Source organism: Kogia breviceps, chromosome 8 (assembly GCF_026419965.1).
Source record: "Kogia breviceps isolate mKogBre1 chromosome 8, mKogBre1 haplotype 1, whole genome shotgun sequence".
NCBI classification, from domain to species: Eukaryota; Metazoa; Chordata; class Mammalia; order Artiodactyla; family Physeteridae; genus Kogia; species Kogia breviceps.
The window spans coordinates 85,543,324-85,563,054 of NC_081317.1; the positions used below are offsets into that span (position 1 = coordinate 85,543,324).

The 19,731-nt window shown below is 37.6% G+C and overlaps 1 long non-coding RNA gene across 1 annotated transcript in view; it reads right to left on the reverse strand.

Annotated features, from left to right (window-relative positions):
* Positions 1-328: 328 nt before the first annotated feature.
* Positions 329-19,731, reverse strand: part of LOC136794671 (uncharacterized) — a 47,733-nt gene continuing 28,330 nt past the window's right edge. The window contains exons 2-5 of the long non-coding RNA XR_010841746.1: positions 15,317-15,441; positions 13,715-13,849; positions 8,887-9,006; positions 329-427 (exon numbers count right to left, since the gene is read on the reverse strand). This is a non-coding gene — a long non-coding RNA (uncharacterized lncRNA). The remainder of the gene's footprint in view (positions 428-8,886; positions 9,007-13,714; positions 13,850-15,316; positions 15,442-19,731) is intronic.

Below are 19,731 nucleotides of genomic sequence, written 5' to 3' on the forward strand. Positions count from 1 at the left end.
AGGGAAGTTAATTCCTGCAGGCTAGGTATCACAGGCCCTATTAATGCTGGATTCCACCTGGATTCAGTCCGTGGGTGACACTGGGGGGAGACTGGAGTGCATGAGCATGGAAGGACACATTCTATCTAATGTCCTTATTTCCCATATGACAGAACCTGTTATGATTCCATATTCTTCCTGGAATCCTTGAACCCCAGGCAGCCTAGTTAACTTGGCTCTTCTCTTAACCCTTCCAATAAGAAGTGACATTGGCTTCTTGTTTGTTTAATTTCTGGGTTTTCTCACTATCCCCTATATAGCTCCTAGCTTTTTCATCACTTACCTAGATTAAATTCTCATTGTTTTCAATTCTTACTGGTCCAGCCTTTCCTGATGCATTAACTGTATTTCCTTGAAGATACAGAAATTCCATATGCTTGTAGCTCCCCTACAGAGAAAAATATAAAAATATACAGTGGATATGAAAGGAAGAACAATAAAACACCAAATATTTCCGTATGGCTAAAGAACTCACTCAGTTCAATAAATTGAATGCCTAGATTATAGGAGGAAAATATTTATTATTCCTTAATATACTACAATTCACTGGAAAATGGATAGGTCTATCCTAAATTTAGTCTAAGGCAGTTCAAAACTTGAAGAACTTAAATGGACTTTATTATAATATTCTGTACCCCGAAACCACCTTGTGTTGACTAGACAATTTAGGCTATTGCTGGTATAAATTCTGAAGGCATGAGATCTCTATAAAATTTTCCTTTTTTAACCAGCAGTTCTCTGCTGGTTAAAATGAGGTTCAGTGAGTCACTTCCTTCCTAAATCTATTACTACCCAAACAAGCTAAGCCAAAGGGAAAAAAAAAAACAATAAAATAATGAGCTGATAACTGGTATTTGATGCAGTGCAGCAGATGAGGAAGTTTTGTAATATGTTAGTATATTTACCCTTATATAAATTCTTTAGGGGGGGACACTATAGAATCATCAAACTAAAAACTGACCAAGCAGATAGTCTCTACGTATAATCCTCTACTGTAAATGATTTGATAAAACCCAAGTATAAATGTTTCAACTGTGAACTTCCAGTATTGTACTCTCAGCATCTTCTTCTGTAATTATATCAAGAAAAGTCTCAAGTATGTTTCTCCTAGTTTTTACTGTTGTTAATTCCACCTGTTTGCTTATTACCTACAACACAATTAATATAAATACATGTATTTTTCTTTAAGTAGTGTGAATTATTTTCCTAAACAGGAACCTATTTATTTCCAATGATTAACACTATTTCCTGTCTGAAAGTCTTCAATAATGGCTGCTAAGAAGCTGAAACATAAAACATCAACAATGGAGCAACAGGAACTCTCATTCATTGCTGGTGGGAATGGAAAATGGTACAGCCATTTCTCAAGAATGTTTGGCAGTTCCTTACAAACCTAAACAAATCCTCACTATACAATCCAGTAATTGAGCTCCTTGGTAATTTTCCAAATGAATTGAAAACTTATTTCTGCACAAAATGAAAGAAGCCAATCTGAAAAGAATACATACTGTATGATTCCAACAATATGATATTCTGGAGAAAGCAAAACTATGGAGACAGAAAAAAGATCAGTGATTGCAGGGACTTGGGGGAAGGGACGGAAGAATAGATGAAACACAGAGGATTTTTAGGGCAGTGAAAATATTGTGCATGATACCAAAATGATGGAAACATGTTTTATTACACACTTGTGCAAATCATAGAATATACAACACAAAGAGTGAACCCGAATGTAAACTGTGGACTTGGGGTGATAATGATGGGACAATCAATGTCTGTTTAGTGATGATAACAAACATACCACTTTGGGACGAGATCTAAGCTGACTGTTCACCAAAAACCTCCAGTCTCTCTTACAACGTTCACTGATGTCAAAACTGAGTCATGTCATCAGGAATCAAAACATCCTTACTTCTGATTCATTCAATTTTATTTAGTAGCCTCTCACAACTATATATAATACTCATGGTTTTGACGATTTGCAAGGCATAGCCCAGAAGACGTATATGTGTAGTGATTTATAGTAACTCTGGCCTGCATTTGTATCAGAGAAGCAGGGGTGCTGGTTGTGATCAAACACAGCTTACAATCCCAAATCTACAGCTCAAAGTAGTTTTCGCCCTCTCCTCTTCATCACCTAAACTCTCTATGGTATTCATCATTATTTAAGACTGAATGTAGCCATGGCTAAAATCAAAATGATGTCTGACACACAGTAGGTGTTAAATAACTCTTTTCTGGCTTGAGGACTTGCATCTGTCATTTTTCTTCTCGCACAACTCTCCTATACTTCTCTCATTTTTTTCTTGCACGAGTTTCATTTCAGTGTCTTACACAGAAAAATGACCTCTGTTAGTGTTTCCTAACAAACCAATATCTTCTTTCAATAAGTATAAATACCAGGAGGCAAGAATATACAAGAGAGAAAAGACAGTCTCTTCAATAAGTGGCGCTGGGAAAACTGGACAGCTACACGTAAAAGAATGAAATTAGAACATTGTCTAACACCGTATCTGAAAATGAAGAAGCCACCCCCAATCCCAGACATTTATGTCAGGAAACCAACTCAAGAAAAGTGGCAACGTACAGCACAAGAGCAGACTGCAGAGTGCATCCAGGAGCTACAGGTATCTGTTCTGGGCAGCCAGGCATGCCAATGACCTTGCTCAGTTATGCCAAGGAGAGTATTTCTGTCTTAGAACCCACTTCTACTCTTTTCATTTTATTTCTTCTTCTAATTTAAAACAATTTGCCAGTTGTAAAGTATATTTTAAGAATATGTACTCATTTTTTCATTTATTCAACACATTTCATTGGGCACCTATTATTATGTTCCCAGCACTGTCCTAGAAGATGGTTCATCAATGAACCACTCAGAAAAATATCCTGCTAACATCGAATATTCCAATTTGAGAGATAGTAAATAAACAAATATTTCTTTATGAATGTATAAGTGTGTATATATATATATATATATATATATATATATATATATATATATATATAAAATATGTCTGTGTGTGTATATATATGCCAACAAGGATAACACAGCATTGTAAAGCGGATCAGGCATGTTAGAGTAGAACACTTGCTATTTAAAAGAAGCAAATGTGCCTGGAGCTGTAGAGGAACCTCTAGGAGATCAGGATGATAAAGAAAGGGTGGCTGAAAGAGAGAGAAACAGAAGATTGAGTTAGAGAAGGTTTAGCCTATGTAAGGTTTGTCTTGGAGGCCTCATGTTTTCTCCGATTGGAGAGACTCAGCAGAGGAGAGACATGCTCAGAGTGACCTTGAGGGGATCACTCTGGCTGCTGTGTTGAGGATCCATAGAAGGGCGCAGGGACAGAAAGGAGCACACAGAGCAATTAGGAGGCCAGTTAAAAGGCATTCTGTATAGCTTTCCTTTTTGAAATCAGAGTTTGTAGAACCATTTTTACAAAAATGAAAATGCACACTCGGATGCTGCTGAATGGACAGGAATGAGATAGGAAAATCACAAAATCACATGGATTCATCTGCAGTGGTATGGAATTTTAGAGAAAAAAAAGTATTCAAGGAACAAGGGCAAACTGCTCAAGCTGAAAAGTTCAAAGGTCACTCAAGTTTGTATTTCAGATCTCGAGCCTTTCAAGTAGATCAAAGGTACTTGTCTTTGTGTGACTGATTCATGGGGCTGCCAGATGACCACATACGGTGGGGCGGCCTCTGTTTTATGAGCCTGCCCTACCTGCTGTTCTCCTTAGGGGTTCTGACTTCCTATTTACTCTGCTGTCTTATCCTGGCTACTCAGTGCAGCATGGGGAGAAAAGGAAACCTTTGACTTGGGGTTTGCAGCAGATGCTGCAAATTTTGAGTGATCAAATTGTAAGATTAACAGTGTTTTTTAGCTTCATTCACCAGAGATTACACAACATTTTCCAGAAGAAAATGGTTCCAAAAAATCACTGTGGGGTCTCAAGAAACCCTGGATTTGAAACGCCTTGGTTCAAATCTCTGCTGCCCAGCTAAGCATCCCTACTAGTCTTCAGCCCATGGAAATCTCAATTTTACTTTCTAGAAGGGCAGACTAGACTCATTATCTGTGTTTGAAATTTGAAAAGATCAGGAAAGAATGAGGAAAGGACTCCAGGGTGGAGAAGAAGAATTGAAGCAAGTCAGGCAACATTTATAGGACTCCTATGATAGCATTTATACATAGTGTTTAAGTTGCAAAACACTGTTTACTTACCTTATCTAGTGAAATTAGTGCATAATTTTAGTACCCTAAACTAAATTTGTATTACTAGAAATAAATATTAGAAAACTACCTTGGATATTCCTTTAGTATTTTCTTTTCAAAATTCTATCAGTCTGCTGGTTTTTCAATAAGTGAAGTGTGTTTTCCACGAATACTGTAGTATTTTAAAAGCTGTATAATTGAAAATCCAAGAAAACAGTGAATGATTGATTTCCCCCCAAATCATAATTTTGTAAAAATCTTTGACTTATTACTGATGATATATTTATTCACAAATTTTTAATAAAACATTTAATGTCAACACTTTCAATTACAATATTTTTGTAGTATCTTGAGACTCAAGCCTTCTACCATAGCTTTTCACCTAAAGTCAATCCAGCATGCTAAGTACCCACTGCCTGTATAGTATTGCAGCAAATAGTTGAAATGAGTAACTCTCTGGGCAATGCTTGCTTATTATAAACCTTCTTGTACTTTGACCTAATTTCCTAAGCATTTCCCAAACTTTTATTCTTTCTTTCATTTTGTGATGCTACTGCAGAGAAAAGTCCCCTCCCTAAATTTATCATTTAGGATCATACAAATCATCAGACTGATCTCATGTAAATTTAGCCACTCCTAATTATGGCCAACCTACTGAAAACCAGACGTATGCCCAGGGACTCTTCACATGACCTCACAGCACTGGTTTTGAGGAAGGGGTACATGGAGGCACCTACAATATCAACCTAGTTCAACGAAAAGAGGAGGTCTTAAAGAGCAGTATTGAACACATAGTCTGTGTCTCAAGAACACCCTAATAGTTTCTTGGCTTCTCACCATTAGAAGTGCTCTTAATAAACAGACACTGAGAAATAAAAGTCAAGGGCATAAAGAATGAGCTTCAGAATACCAAGTAAAATAAATTTTAAAACATAAAGATCAAGGTGATTAGAACGAGTGATAGAAGACAAAGTAGAGCCAAATTACTAAATGAGATGTAAAAGTATGCTAAGATACAACAGAAAGAAATGAACACTGTGTCTGAGAAAAATCTAGTACAGAACAGTCAACACTGAATACAGTCTTGATGAAGTTACCAGACTTCAAGGATAACAATAATTCTTTTGGACATCTTTAAGGTTCCTTAAAAAACTACAAATACAACTACCATATGACCCAGCAATCCCACTACTGGGCATATACCCCGAGAAAACCATAATTCAAAAAGAGTCATGTACCACAATGTTCATTGCAGCTCTATTTACAATAGCCAGGACATGGAAGCAACCTAAGTGTCCATCAACAGATGAATAGATAAGATGTGGCACATATATACAATGGAATATTACTCAGCCATAAAAAGAAATGAAACTGAGTTATTTGTAGTGAGGTGGATGGACCTGGAGTCTCTCATACAGAGTGAAGTAAGTCAGAAGGAGAAAAACAAATACCGTATGCTAACACATATATATGGAATCTAAGAACAAAAAATGTCATGAAGAGACTAGGGGTAGGATGGGAATAAAACACAGACCTACTAGAGCATGGACTTGAGGATTTGGGGAGGGGGAAGGGTAAGCTGGGACGAAGTGAGAGACTGGCATGGACATATATACACTACCAAACGTAGGGTGGACAGCTAGTGGGAAGCCGCCACATGGCACAGGGAGATCGGCTCGGTGCTTTGTGACCACCTAGAGGGGTGGGATAGGGAGGATGGGAGGGAGGGAGACGCAATAGGGAAGAGATATGGGAACATATGTATATTTATAACTGATTCACCTTGTTGTAAAGCAGAAACTAACACACCATTGTAAAGCAATTATACTCCAATAAAGATGTTAAAAAAAATTTTTTTAAGGTCCTAAAGCAGGGATGGGGGAATTTAAAAAATATGAGTGACTTCTCAAAGGCAATATTTAAGGATAGAATATTATTTTTTAAAATGTGTACAGGGCTTCCCTGGTGGCGCAGTGGTTGACAGTCCATCTGCCGATGCAGGGGACACAGGTTCGTGCCCAGGTCTGGGAGGATCCCACATGCCGCGGAGCAGCTGGGCCAGTGAGCCTGTGCGTCCAGAGCCTGTGCTCCGCAACGGGAGACGCCACAACAGTGAGAGGCCCACATACCGCAAAAAAAAAAAAAAAAAAAAAATGTGTACAAAACATTGCAAGAAAGAAATAGTGTGACCCAGTAGTCTTAAACTGAACCAAATTCTTCTTCTTTAGGTATAAAGGCAAGAGACATAATCAAAATTTAGGAAATATAGTATTTATGAATGTTTCATGAAAATAATTCTTATTCACAAAATCTAAACAATCAAGAGATAAATCAAAATCAAGAGCTCAGAAACAATAAAGGCCCAGTAGAAAAGAACTGAGGCCAAATACCAGCTGTAATTAGAAAAGAAAATACAACTCTATAAATCTTAAAATATAGAGGAACACAACAAACCTAGCAATGTTTGGGACGTGCTAAGTGTGGTGAGGATGCTGGGAGAATATTAAATGCACTTACTTTCTTGTCTTCATTAAGAAAACAAAGGTTTTGGTGTAAAAAACATGCAGCAAAATCTATCCCCTAAAAAAAGGAATAAGACTGATTTTCTAGGGCTCATGCTATGCAATACCAAAAACAAAAATGACCATTTAGTAGACCATAAATAAACCTCATTGAATTCCAAAAAGTTAACGTCAACTTTTAATGTCTACTAATGTCTAGTTTTATTGGACAATGATAAAAAATCTAGCAATACCAAAAACTAGATACAAACACACAAAAGAAACACGACAATCTTGATAGTTCATGATTTTGTTAAATCACTATTGAGTCAAAGAAGAAAACTTAAAATTGCAGAATACCTAGAAATTAGAAGCCATGAAAACATGTCAGAACTATGAGATATAGTTAAGGCAGTGCTTAGAGAAAATTTATAACAATAAGTACACAAGAAAGAATCAAAATAAATTAAACCAAATTAAGAAGTTAGGAACTGAACTTAGAAAATACAACTTAGAAAAGGAAATAAAAGAATTTAATAAAGATAAAAACGAATTAATGCATTAGGATGAAATCCCTTTTCATCTTGGGGGAGGTGGGGTATCAGGTTTTTTTTTTTTTAATGCCTTTAACTGATGGATGAGGCCTACCCACATTATGGAATGCAGTCTGCTTTATCCAGAATCTACTGATTTAAATGTTAATCTCATCTAAAAAATACCTGCACAGGACTTTCCTGGTGGCACAGTATTTAAGAATCCGCCTGCCAATGCAGGGTACGCGGGTTCAAGCCCTGGTCCAGGAAGATCCCACATGCCATGGAGCAACTAAGCCCGTGCTCCACAACTACTGAGCCTGCACTCTAGAGCCCAGAGGCCACAACTACTGAGCCCGCATGCCACAACTGCTGAGCCTGCACGCCTAGAACCTGTGCTCTGCAACAAGAGAAGCCACCACAATGAGAAGCCCACACACCACAACGAACAGTAGCCCCCGCTCATTGTAATTAGAGAAAGCCTGGCACAGCAACGAAGAACCAATGCAGCCATAAATAATAAATAAATTAAATTCTATACAAAAAATATATGTATATATATAAAAATACCTACACAGAAATGAATAGGTTTTTGGTTTTTTTAAAAAATTTATTTTTGGCTGCATTGGGTCTTCGTTGCTGTGCAGGCTTTCTCTAGTTGCGGTGAGTGGGGGCTACTCTTTGGCGCGCAGGCTTCTCACTGCAGTGGCTTCTCTTGTTGTGCAGCACGGGCTCTAGGTGCACGGGCTTCAGTAGTTGTGGCTCGCGGGCTCCAGAGTGCAGGCTCAGTAGCTGTGTTGCACGGGCTTAGTTGCTCCACGGCATGTGGGATCTTCCCGGACCAGGGCTCAAAACTGTGTCCCCTGCATTGGCAGGTGGATTCTTAGCCACTGTGCCACCAGGGAAGCCCAGAAATGAATAGTTTTTGACCAAACTATGGCCTATGACCTCGCCTTGCATGTTACAGTTGTTTTTTTTTTAACTGAAACATGGAAATTGTATGTAGAAGAGGAAAAGATACTGAAGTAAATAATTTTTTATTTTAGTATATTTTTTAGCATCTTTATTGGAGTATAATTGCTTTACAATGGTGTGTTAGTTTCTGCTTTATAACAAAGTGAATCAGCTATGTATACATATATCCATCCCCATATCCCCTCCCTCTTGCGTCTCCCTCCCACCCTCCCTATCCTACCCCTCTAGGTGGACACAAAGCACCGAGCTGATCTCCCTGTGCTATGTGGCTGCTTCCCACTAGCCATCTGTTTTACGTTTGGTAGTGTATATATGTCCATGCCACTCTCTCACTTTGTCCCAGCTTACCCTTCCCCCTCCCCATGTCCTCAAGTCCATTCTTCACATCTGCGTCTTTATTCCTGTCCTGCCCCTAGGTTCTGAAGTAAATAATTTTTAAATCTGGACATGGATGTGCCTCTTTTTCTGCCAGGCTATTAATATGAAGGTGTCAATCTAGTTAGTAGCTGAGCTAGGTGAGCTGGTAGGTGAGGCATAGGTTTTTGTGCTGCTGCCTTTACTCTCAGTACATCATAAGCTTCAAATTCCTTTAGTAGTTGCCTCACATTACAGTACTTACTGTGAGGCCTAGTGTGCTGCAGAGGTATTCCTGCTCCACCTTCATTTTTGGAGATTTTGCACAACTGTGCAACCGAAGAGTCTCTTTCCATGCTCTTGTCTAAGGATTGGCCAACTTTTTCTGTAAAGACAGTAAATAATTGGGCTTTTTAGGCTACATATGATCTCTGACTCATATTCTTCTTTGATTTTATTTTATAATCCTTTAAAATTGTAAAAAGCAATTCTTAGCTCATAGGCCTTGCAAAAACGGTCCGCTGGGTAGAACTGGCCCAAAGGCCATAGTTTGCTAACCTTTTCTCTCAGTCTTCTCAATCCTCCCCCATGGGTAGACTTGTTAATTGCTTGTTAGTCAGCACTAGACTCACCATAGCAGCTGAGTAGGGCTCTCTGCTTTCTTGTCCTAGTTTTAATATTAGGCAGATCCTTGAGCATGGGCCCTTGGGGGTGGGGCTTTCTCAGTGACCTTTTGCCTCTTGATTCTCCAGGCAACCAAAGTCTCCCTTGTATCTCTGGAGGTTCTCAGGCAGCAAAGGGTTTAACTCTTTCCCTTGGCACTAGAAGAAATCTGCTTCGTGTTGTGATGGTAATTACTGACCCAAGAGGTGTTCTTGCCTCTCCTCCAGAAGCACAAGGCCTTTACTGGAAACAACAGATCTTTGTTTGATTTCTGGTGCCAGCAGTAGGGTTTACTAGACCTCTCTAAGACACAGAGATATTTTGCTTCTACCCCTCCTCCCACAATGGCCCTGGGGACAACAGAGTTTCCCACTCCTTTACCAGAAGCCTTTACTTCTTATGAGATGAAGATCCTGGGAAAATACCTCTACCCCCATGACAGGCAGTCACTTTCTGTGTGTGGGAGCCACTGAGCAAGTTCTTACCCATCTCCAGCTCCGCCTCTAGTATTTCTCAAGAGCACTCAGTGGGGGCCCTTGAAGTAGAGCTTCTGAGTGAATTTGTGTTTGGAACTCTCGGGTACTCAAAACTGATACACTCGCCCACACTTGGCCTTAAAAAACTTATTAATATATCTTCACTGGTTTCTTCTCACCCAACTCTATGGAGCCACCTCTGCCCTCTGTGTTCTTCCAAAGGTGAAATAGTACATGTATCTGTCTCAGAACTTGTCCCTCTTTGGAATTCAGTTCCCTTCACTGTGTTATGACCTCAGGTCTCTGCTGTGTTCAAAAAAAGTAATTATTTCCTAGGTTATCTGGCTGTCTCTCATTGTTAGGGAAGGAGTGGCTAATGCTATACCTTTCTACATCCAAAGCAGAAGCATTCATAAAGCTTCCCTCCCATGGGAGGAATGATTCCACAAATATTTAGTGATGGATTCACAGTTTAAGAACTCACAGAATGTAAGCTGTGTTCACTTACAACACCCTATTTTATATCTTAAAATTGTTTTTCTGTATATGGATCTTATGCACATGTGGAGTATGGACTTCTGAATATCCATCATCCCACGTATCCACAGAGAATAACAATGAACTAAATTTTAGCAGTAAAAAAATATCAATTCTATTTGTTTTATGACTAAGCAGTTTCTGGGGGAAAGAAGATGACCTGGTAAATTTGTTAAATGAAGGTGCAAATGTTTTGTTCTTTTTCCCACATGCTGATTAGAATGAGGTCATTGCTGAATAATCCAGGTTTTTACTTAAAAATTATTATTTATCATTATTATGCACTCCCTTTACAACCATTTGTTTATGTTCTATTCTATGCATTGCTAAATACTCTGAAGTAAGATTTGAGAAACTATAGTTCGAGGGCCAAATCTGGTATAGTTTGTTTTTGTACAACTCACAAGCTAAAAATGTTTTTATATTTTTAAATTGTTGTAAAAAATGGAGTTTTGTGAGAGACCACAGGTGGCCCCCAAACCCTAAAATGGCCCTTTACAGAAAATGTTTGCTGTCATTTGTGTCCAGAGGATACAGAATTAGGTGATGTGTTGTCCCTGTCCTCAAGGCCCTTTCACTGTGGTAAAACAAATCAGCCATACACGTAAACAGGTACATTGTGAATTAGAAAGTAGTGTGCTCTGTGAAAAATACCAAATACAACTCTATAAAGAAACAGAGGAGGGCGTAACTTACTCCAGGCAGAAGCATCCCGGAAGCCTCTTTGGTGTAGATGGCATTTTAATACGACAGTAAAATATGGGTAGAATTAATATATGCAGGGAACTAAATAAATCAAATAAGCAATGGATACCCAGGGTTCAGAAACAAGAAAATTGACTTTACAACTTATGGACTGGAAAATCATGTGATCCATTTATTTTTCCATCCTCAGTCATTAGCCCTGTGCCAATAAGATTCATTTTCAAACGAGTTTTATTTTAATGTTTTTAGACTTTGACTTGTTAAAAAAAAAATACCACCTTCCATAAATCTATATTTCTTCTCAGGAAACCTATAAAAATAGTTTCAGTTTAACCTTTAGTTATTCTCCATAAATAGTACTGGTGACATGGAACTGAGTGGTCCTTAAATTGGGGCCTGCATATTCTCTGATGTTGCACTCTCAGGCAACCCAAAGCAGCAGCATGTATATACCTAGAACACTCATTTTACTGTAGATTTAGGACAAAGACTTTTTTTGGTTTTGTTGCTGTGTTGTTAATGTCTTTGAGAGGTTTGTCGCATACACAAGGATCAGCAGAATGTGTATTCCAGGTCAGCTAATCTTTTGCTTTTTTATGAAAACGCAAAGAACAGCATGTTGTATTATGCTGAAACTAAATAGGAAATCTAGTATTTTTGTGATAATTGGAAACCCAGCGTGCCATTTACATCACCAATTGGGAATGCTGCTGTGACAGGACCAGGCTTTCCTAATGTCACTGGCCCTCAAGGCTGATTCTTGTCTGTCCAAATAAGTTGCAACATGGAAATGTGAAAAGAATTCTCATTGGCAGCCCATTTAGGCTTTCCGTTTATTTTACAGACTAGTGTGATAACCTAAAAGCCACTGTTTTGCTTTCTGGCTTTTGATTACATACATTCACCCAGTCATTGGCTCTTCCTGCCACAACTACATTCAATAAAATGAGGATGTAATGCTTTATGAAATGAGGATGTATTTCATGAGTTTAAAGACTCCTCCCATGTACTTCCCTTTTATAGTCACCGCTGTTTCCTCGGTTGTTAAAGACCTCACTCTCTATTTGCAGGAGGCTTATAAATTACCCAATCAGCTAAAGAACAGAGGTGCTGAAGATACATCAATAAGGGCAGGTTGATCAACTCAGCAAAGTTTCAGAGCAGGTAAACTGCCCTCTACTGGATGATCCGTTAATGATATGCCAACTGCTTTAAATGAAAGGTGCACCGCCCACGGGGTTGAAACCACTGATTTCCTCTAAGGGCCATGGATGAATTACAGGAATCAGCAGACCATACTGATGGCTTCTTGAAACTGAATGTTGGTGAGTTTCCTAATACTGACCTTGAATCTCTCCACATGGTTCCCCCTTGGGTGAACTTATCCCACCTTTTGCTTCTTCTCATTCTCCTACAGCCCTTTCACCACCAGGCTACATGACCTTCTGAGGTGGAGAAAATCTTAGCTCTTTCTCTTTCCTAATTCCACTGACATGGATCTAACACTTCCTTCCTTCCCTCAGGTCTCCCCTTTTGATTCTCAAAATCCTGATCTGCATGTCAAAAAACTGAAATGCCGCTATTAAAAAAACAAAACAAAACAAAACAACCCTTGCTTCTCCCAGAGACAATGTTGAATGCCTCTCACTAACTAGGAAAGTCACAAACAAGCAATTGGGAGGTAGAAAGCAGAAAGTTAAATATTTCAATCTATGATCTGGATAGATAGATTGACATGAACACAATTACATTTAGCTATGATTTCCACCACAGTTAGTTCCACAATATCATAAAATAACCAAAAATGTTAGTTTTTATTATTACAGTGTCATTCTTGGTTTATCTTTTAAACTTTGTAATTTTTAATTACATTTTGATATGAGTGTATGAATTATTGGCTTAAATAGAAATTTCTAATCAGAAGCTTTGAAACCTGTGAATTTATACAAGATTATTTTTAAAAATGGAAAAATCTGAAGGTATTGAGAATTGTTTCAGACATGATGTTTTTCCATAGAGTCACAATAAGTATGACATTCAATAAATCATAACACTACCCTGGTAAGTGGTAAGCATCAGCAAAATGAAATATATTTTGATGTTTATTTAAAATATGAAGTTTTTAGGAATCACAAACCTAAAACCTGGAAAACGTTTACTAGAAAACTTTGACACAAAATGGTCTAATTACATCATTCTCATAGCATAATTTAAAACCCAGTGAACACAATTTGGAGAATAATCACTAGAAATTTTTCCAAATAAAAAAATAGAAGACTTTGTGAGGAGCAATTCAATAAAAATACAAATAGGCAAATAAAATATCTTTCAAAGTTAACTTCAAGGTCATTTTCAAAAATACTTTAAAAGATGAAGCTCATGTAACTGGAGAATATTTGATAGAGCTCGTGCTATAGGCATGGCTAAATCTATTTTGGATCAAAAAGGGCAGCCAAGCTGAAAAAAGGTGCCCGTATTGAACTTGGCAAGTGGTAACCTGCATCAAGGACATCGCTTGTTGTGAATAACCCAGCAGCCACTGCATCATTCACCAAGAATACTCACCTCAAACAATATGCCTCCTGATTTCCTCTGTGTGTTAAATGGGGTGGTAAAAATGGAAACTTTTAGTTTAAAAAAAAAAGTCCAGTGATTTGAGTATCATTAAAAAAAAAAACCAAAACACAATCGGAAGTGACTTTGAAAACTTACTCTGTAGACCAACTCCAGCTTCATCTGGAAAATCGCAACTCAGATGTGCAGGAGGCCCGTTACTTTCTGACCCTGGCTTCAGTGAGTATCTTCCTCACAGAGAAGGGAAATGAAGACATCTAGTCAAGGGTCAACCTTTGGATAAGATGAATTAGTTCTTTTTTGTTCTCAATGATAAAAGATGTTTAACAAAATTGGCTTTTCTAGACGATACTTTTTTCAAGGCTAAATAGTTCAGTCAATAATTGCAAGAAGACACTCTCAAGGTTGTTGCTGCATATGACAAGGTCATTATAATGAAAATGAATGTTGAGAGCTGAAATAGGAGACTTGCTGTAGGGATGATGCGGTATTTGAGCACTTTAGTTCAATTAAAAGTAACGGTGTTTATGATGTCTTTGTTAAAGATAAGAATAACATCATCATTCATCTTTCTTTGCTGAAGAGAGTTCTTTGATGAGTATATGCCAGAGATGGTAAAAGAGAATGCCCAATGGAGCAGAGAAATTTCAGCCCTGTCACATGGCTCAAATGTACAAACACCATAAAATTTCTAGCAATGGTATGCATATATGCCGTCTTGAACTGTCTCTTTGGAAACATTGTGGGCATTTTTATTCAGTGATCATTACAACATAACTTATAAATCAGTAAAAGAATAGGTTGTAATCTGAGTCCACATATCTATCCATATATATTTTTTTACTGGAACACCAGAAGGTATTTCCAGGTCATGGAACCTCCCTCATTTCAACCCATTTCATTTTTAAAATTCATAAAGTCATTGCAACAGTATCTTATCCAGCAACCAAGAAACACAGAAAACAATTTCTGTGTAAGCAATGGCATGTAAACATATACATAATTTATATTAAAGCAAACACAAATATAATATTGAGTACAATGCAAAATTTGAAAGAATCAAAGATAAATATGAGAGCTATTATCCTTGCTGAGTCATCCAGAACACCATGGATATATTTCCCTCTTATTTTAGGGCTACGTTGCAGAAAGTCTTGAGAAGTTTGGCATTATTTAACCATCTGCAAAATGTGTGTTTTCTGTGTTTTTCCACTTAGCCAACCACAGGAGTGACCCGTGCTCTTTTAGTCAGTCTCCCCTGTGAACAGTGGTTTTGAAATGAGATGTTGATGTTTAGAAAAATCAGTATCAGTTTTAAATGAATGTTGGAAGTCAGAAGTTAATGAATTAAAGAACAACCTTGTGGATGTAGCTCAGTTTTGCTTAAAGCATAAAAAGCATAGTTCAGTGATTACTAAATGACTATTTGGCTAAGTTACTTAATCTGTCTGCAAGCTATTTCTTCATATCTCAGATGAGAACAATGTAGTCACCTCATGGGGTTGATTTTTGGAGACAGTGATTGCAGACAGAGGGAGTAAGTTCATCCCAGAGTTGCAAGTACTCTCAGCTGAGGTAGCTTGAAACATTTGAGGTTAACAGGGAAGGCTGAGGTTAGTAAAATAGAAATGGGCTTCAAGGGGACCATCAAACCATGAAGATTCTGAGACAGAAGAAGGAACTAAAACGTAAAGCCTGTAATAAACATTAAACTAGTAACCATCAGGAAAAGGTACCTACAGAGATGACAGTCTGGAAAATCCAGGATCAGCAGAATCCGGTGGCTGGCTTTTCACATCTTTTCTGCCATGTGACATATGGGCAGTCCATTGGGGCCTTGTCTTGGGGAAAGTTGAGAAAACCCCCTAAAGAGAGAAACAAATGATCAGGGTTTCATATCATATCATATATTATCAAATTAATATAAAATATTTTAATATATGGAGGACCAATGAAAAGTATCAGTATTGTCAAGTCTAAATAAAAGTGGAACAGCTGTTATCTTCAAGCATTTCTGTGGCTGTATTAGGGATTTGCCAACCAGTTGATCTTAATGTGCTTCTTTTTTAAAATATTTATTTATTTATTTTTGGCTGCGTTGGGTCTTCGTTGTTGTGCACGGGCTTTCTCTAGTTGCGGCGAAAGGGGGCTACTCTTCATTGCAGTGTGTGGGCTTCTCATTGCGGTGGCTTCTCTTGTTGTGGAACACAGGCTCTAGGTGCCCAGGCTTCAGTAGTTGTACATGGGCTCAGTAGTTGTGAGCCCACAACCCCATTTCCGACTATTTGATTGTTTTATTTGCCCCAGAGGCACTACTTCTCACACATTTGGCTCCTCTCTTTAAAAAGGAACCCCAACTAATCATGTTCTTGTGCTTCAATGCACTAGTCTCATAAGTATTCTTTTTAAATTGAGTGAAAATTAAACATAATGCACATAGTTCCATAACATTTCTTTTAATGAGACCCATCTTCTAATGGAAATAACTGCCCTATTAAATTAAAAATAGGAAAACACATAAAACACATAATCCAGCGCATGAAATCAAAAACCTAATTTACTCATTCATTTCACTAGACAGTGTGATGAAGCATAACAGGAACATGATAAAAGGAAGTTGTGTTCCTGTCTCCTCCTGCCATTTCCCCCTTTCCTACTTAGGAAAGGTCAGCTTGAAAAAAACGTGACCTTAACATTTACTTCCCAGTAAAGCAAACCAGTGAAAGCAAATATTTTTCATGTCCTACTAATCTTAAAATCTAATTGTAAATTAAAAAAAAAAAAATCTTCATTAAATACAGTCTTTTTTATGTCAAATGTCTTTAACTTATAAAAATTATTTTTAGCCAGACTGGGATGAATTCCAAGCAATTTCAAACTCACTATCAGAACAGTACTTTACTTATAGGTTAAAAAAAAAAAACAAGTACATAATCTGCAATGTTTTATGAGGTTATTAATTTGAATTATGGAATTCTAATTGCCTAGGAGATTGTCCATAAACCACTGCTCTCCTCCGGCAGGATGGAAAAGAACACAAAGTATTCCCACCAGGAAGCTTGGAAGCTTGTCAGAACCTACAAATGTTTTCAGACTTCATGGTTTCTTTCAGGGCTTTGGATATTTTGCAAAAGCCCTGATCAAAAGGTAACCATGACCTCAGAGGTGTGTGGGGTGTGTGTGTGTGTGTGTGCGTGTGTGTATTTAGCTTTTTCTTTCCTTGGCATGCCTTATGCACACTGAAATGCTGACATTGCAAGAGGCCAGAACTATGTCAACTCCTCTAATAACTAGGTGTGCTTGTTTTATAATGGTAATTAACTAACTGGAGGTTATTTGATGTGTGTGTGTGTTTACTTGCAGGCCTGTGAAAGCACACATGGATACAAGCACTTACGTTGTATGTGTGTGATTAAATACTCTTGTGGTTTCCAATTTTTATTCCAGCCCTACAGAAATGCAAATTGCCTCAAATCTATTTATTGGTATATAATACACTGAGGTCACAAATCCTGTTTTGAGATAGATTTTCTATGAAAGACGTCCAGCTCAATAATTTATTTCCCTCAACTTTTTTTGTTTTTAAACAGTATCTGTTTTCTTAAGATTTCATAATCCAGATAAAAAGTTTTTCATTCCATTCATCTCATCATTCAGTTGATCTATGTGCAGTTTAGACTGTGCACAGGGAATAAGATTAATTTTGAACTTGTTTCCATAAAACTACACGAGGTCCAACTACAAACCACAAAGAATAAATATAAACTAGTTGAGATAACATTATAAAAGTAGTAGTGATAGTTTTTAAATGCCTGCACTGGCAGAGGAAACTTGTCCATAGATTTAAAAAAAAAAAGAAGAAGAAGAAGAAAAAAGAAAACAACTTGAAACATTTTGATATAAAACATCCTACATGAACACCCTTACTTTTGGCAGTTTGTATCCAGAATTTATTTCGTGTTGGAATCTTGCAGTAAGTTGCAAATACTAATTAACAAACCCATACTGCACTCCCTGGGTGGTTAAAAAGAAAATTGGGTAGTAGTCTTGTAGTTCATGGAGTTTTAAGTATGGGCACTTGGACCATAAGATCAGTCAGATCAACAACATATTAGAAAGAAAGGTATCTTTACTTAGGCATCTGTACAAGTCAGTGGCCCTACTGGAGGAACCACGATCTTCCAGACAGTGAGACCAACCATTCAGCCACAGTGTTTCTTAATTGGCGTTGTTTGGTTTTGGTGTTGAAGTAGTTTTCCTCCAATGAGTAGGTGGCTCCGTGAGAATCCCAAAAGAAAACAGTTTCTAAAAGAGCTTTTGGTGCTTAGAGGTTTTGGAAAGATGACAAGAAGAAGCATTTTCCTGGTGTAAATATTATTCCTTGGAACAAATAAAGATATTGAGTCTAACAACAAAAAAAGTTAAGAAAAATTCTGTGTAACAGCAACTGGGATAACTTCTGAGAAATTACTTTCTAGTGACATTAAAATAGTAAATATTCAACCCGATTTATAGCTGTTTTTTCTTGACTGAAAATGTCCAAGGTATGTGGCTTGAATACCTGTTCTTGTCTTGAATGTTTTACCACATATATTTCCACCTACTGTGAAGGCAAACCCATTTTGACTTATGTTATTGCTTATGAAAATTTTCCCTATGACTTGAAATCCTACCTCTGTGTTTTCTTTTAAATATTCACATTTATAAATGGGCAACTGTTAAACCACTTGCTATTTCTCTTAGAGTTACCATAAAGGCGATCAAGTAGTAATCTAACCTTTCAGATACTATGAATTTTCCATTTTCTATTTGAGAACAGCACTTAGGAAAAAAGAATCCTTAAGAGTGGGAAAATTTTAAGAATGATTCTTAAGATGCCAAGGCCACTCATTAACATTTCTCCAGTGAGTGTTTCAAGTTGTCTGAAGTTGTGTTTCATACAAAAAAGCAACTTAGGTAAAACTTGTCTGCTCTTATATTTTAAGACCAATAGCAAAATGCAAGCTCATTAAGCTGTGCTTAGGAACTCACACAAACAGTATAAAAATACACCAGCCTATTCTTCTAGCATTACAGATGTATTATAGCCAGAGTACTTCCTTAAAAGTAAGACATTACTCTCAAAAATCATTTTTATATGTGGTATTTAGGACCACTTTATATGGAATGTGAAGTGTTTTATGAGTAAGTCCCACTCCAGATGTGGGAGATGAATCCCAGAGCAGGTGAGCAAATCTCTGTCTCTGATTCAGTCTCAGAGTCAATGCTAAACTATTCTACATTCAATCACAACCTCAAAAGGCTTTGCAGACCCCAATGGTACCTATGACTTGCCAGGTTGTTGTAAGGTACCTGGATGGGGGTGTTGACTGGCACTGGTACCTCAAATAGCCTGATGCTGCTAGACACTCCAATGGAGGCTTTAAATCAGTTTGGAAGCCCTGTAACAACAACATTCTGATGAGACTTCGCCCAAGCACACTCCTCCTTGAAAGTCTAAGTCCCAACTCCTCAGCACCCATTATTTGAGCTTCTGTGTTCTGATACTCTTAACTTCCTCCCTTTATTCCCCCAGCCTTAGGGATGGAACTGCTTCCTGGTTTCCTTCCATCTTCCCTTTTTTCTCATTCAGCTAACTAACACCTATGTATCAACTGCCTAGATTCAACTCTGTCTGTTGAACAGTGGTTTCTGTTTCCCTGCCTTGTCCCTCACTGATACAATGTGAGAGAGTTCTACCTATTTAAAAATTTTTATGTGGATTAAGTGAGATATTGCATGTCAAATGCCTGTTACAAGGCTTGGAACATAATATAAATTAAATACATGGCTCCTCTCTCCATTTGTAAAAGCTGTCTCCTTGGAAAAACTCCCCCCTCCCCCAATACAGTAAGTCTGTGCAAACTGTGGCTTTAGATATAAATATTTGAATTGCGAAAAGAACCCTGGATTTCTAACACTCAGCAAGTCTCTATAAGATATGGAATCATAAAGAGAATTCATGACCACAAGCTCCCTGATGATTTTTTTGAGTGTGTGTAAAATTGCACATATAGAGTCATCCTAGCTTGTTGGAATAAAGAACACTGTCTTAATCTTAGTGGCCACAATCATAGTACCATAATGTGTTATCAAGAGATCATGCAATTCTTCTC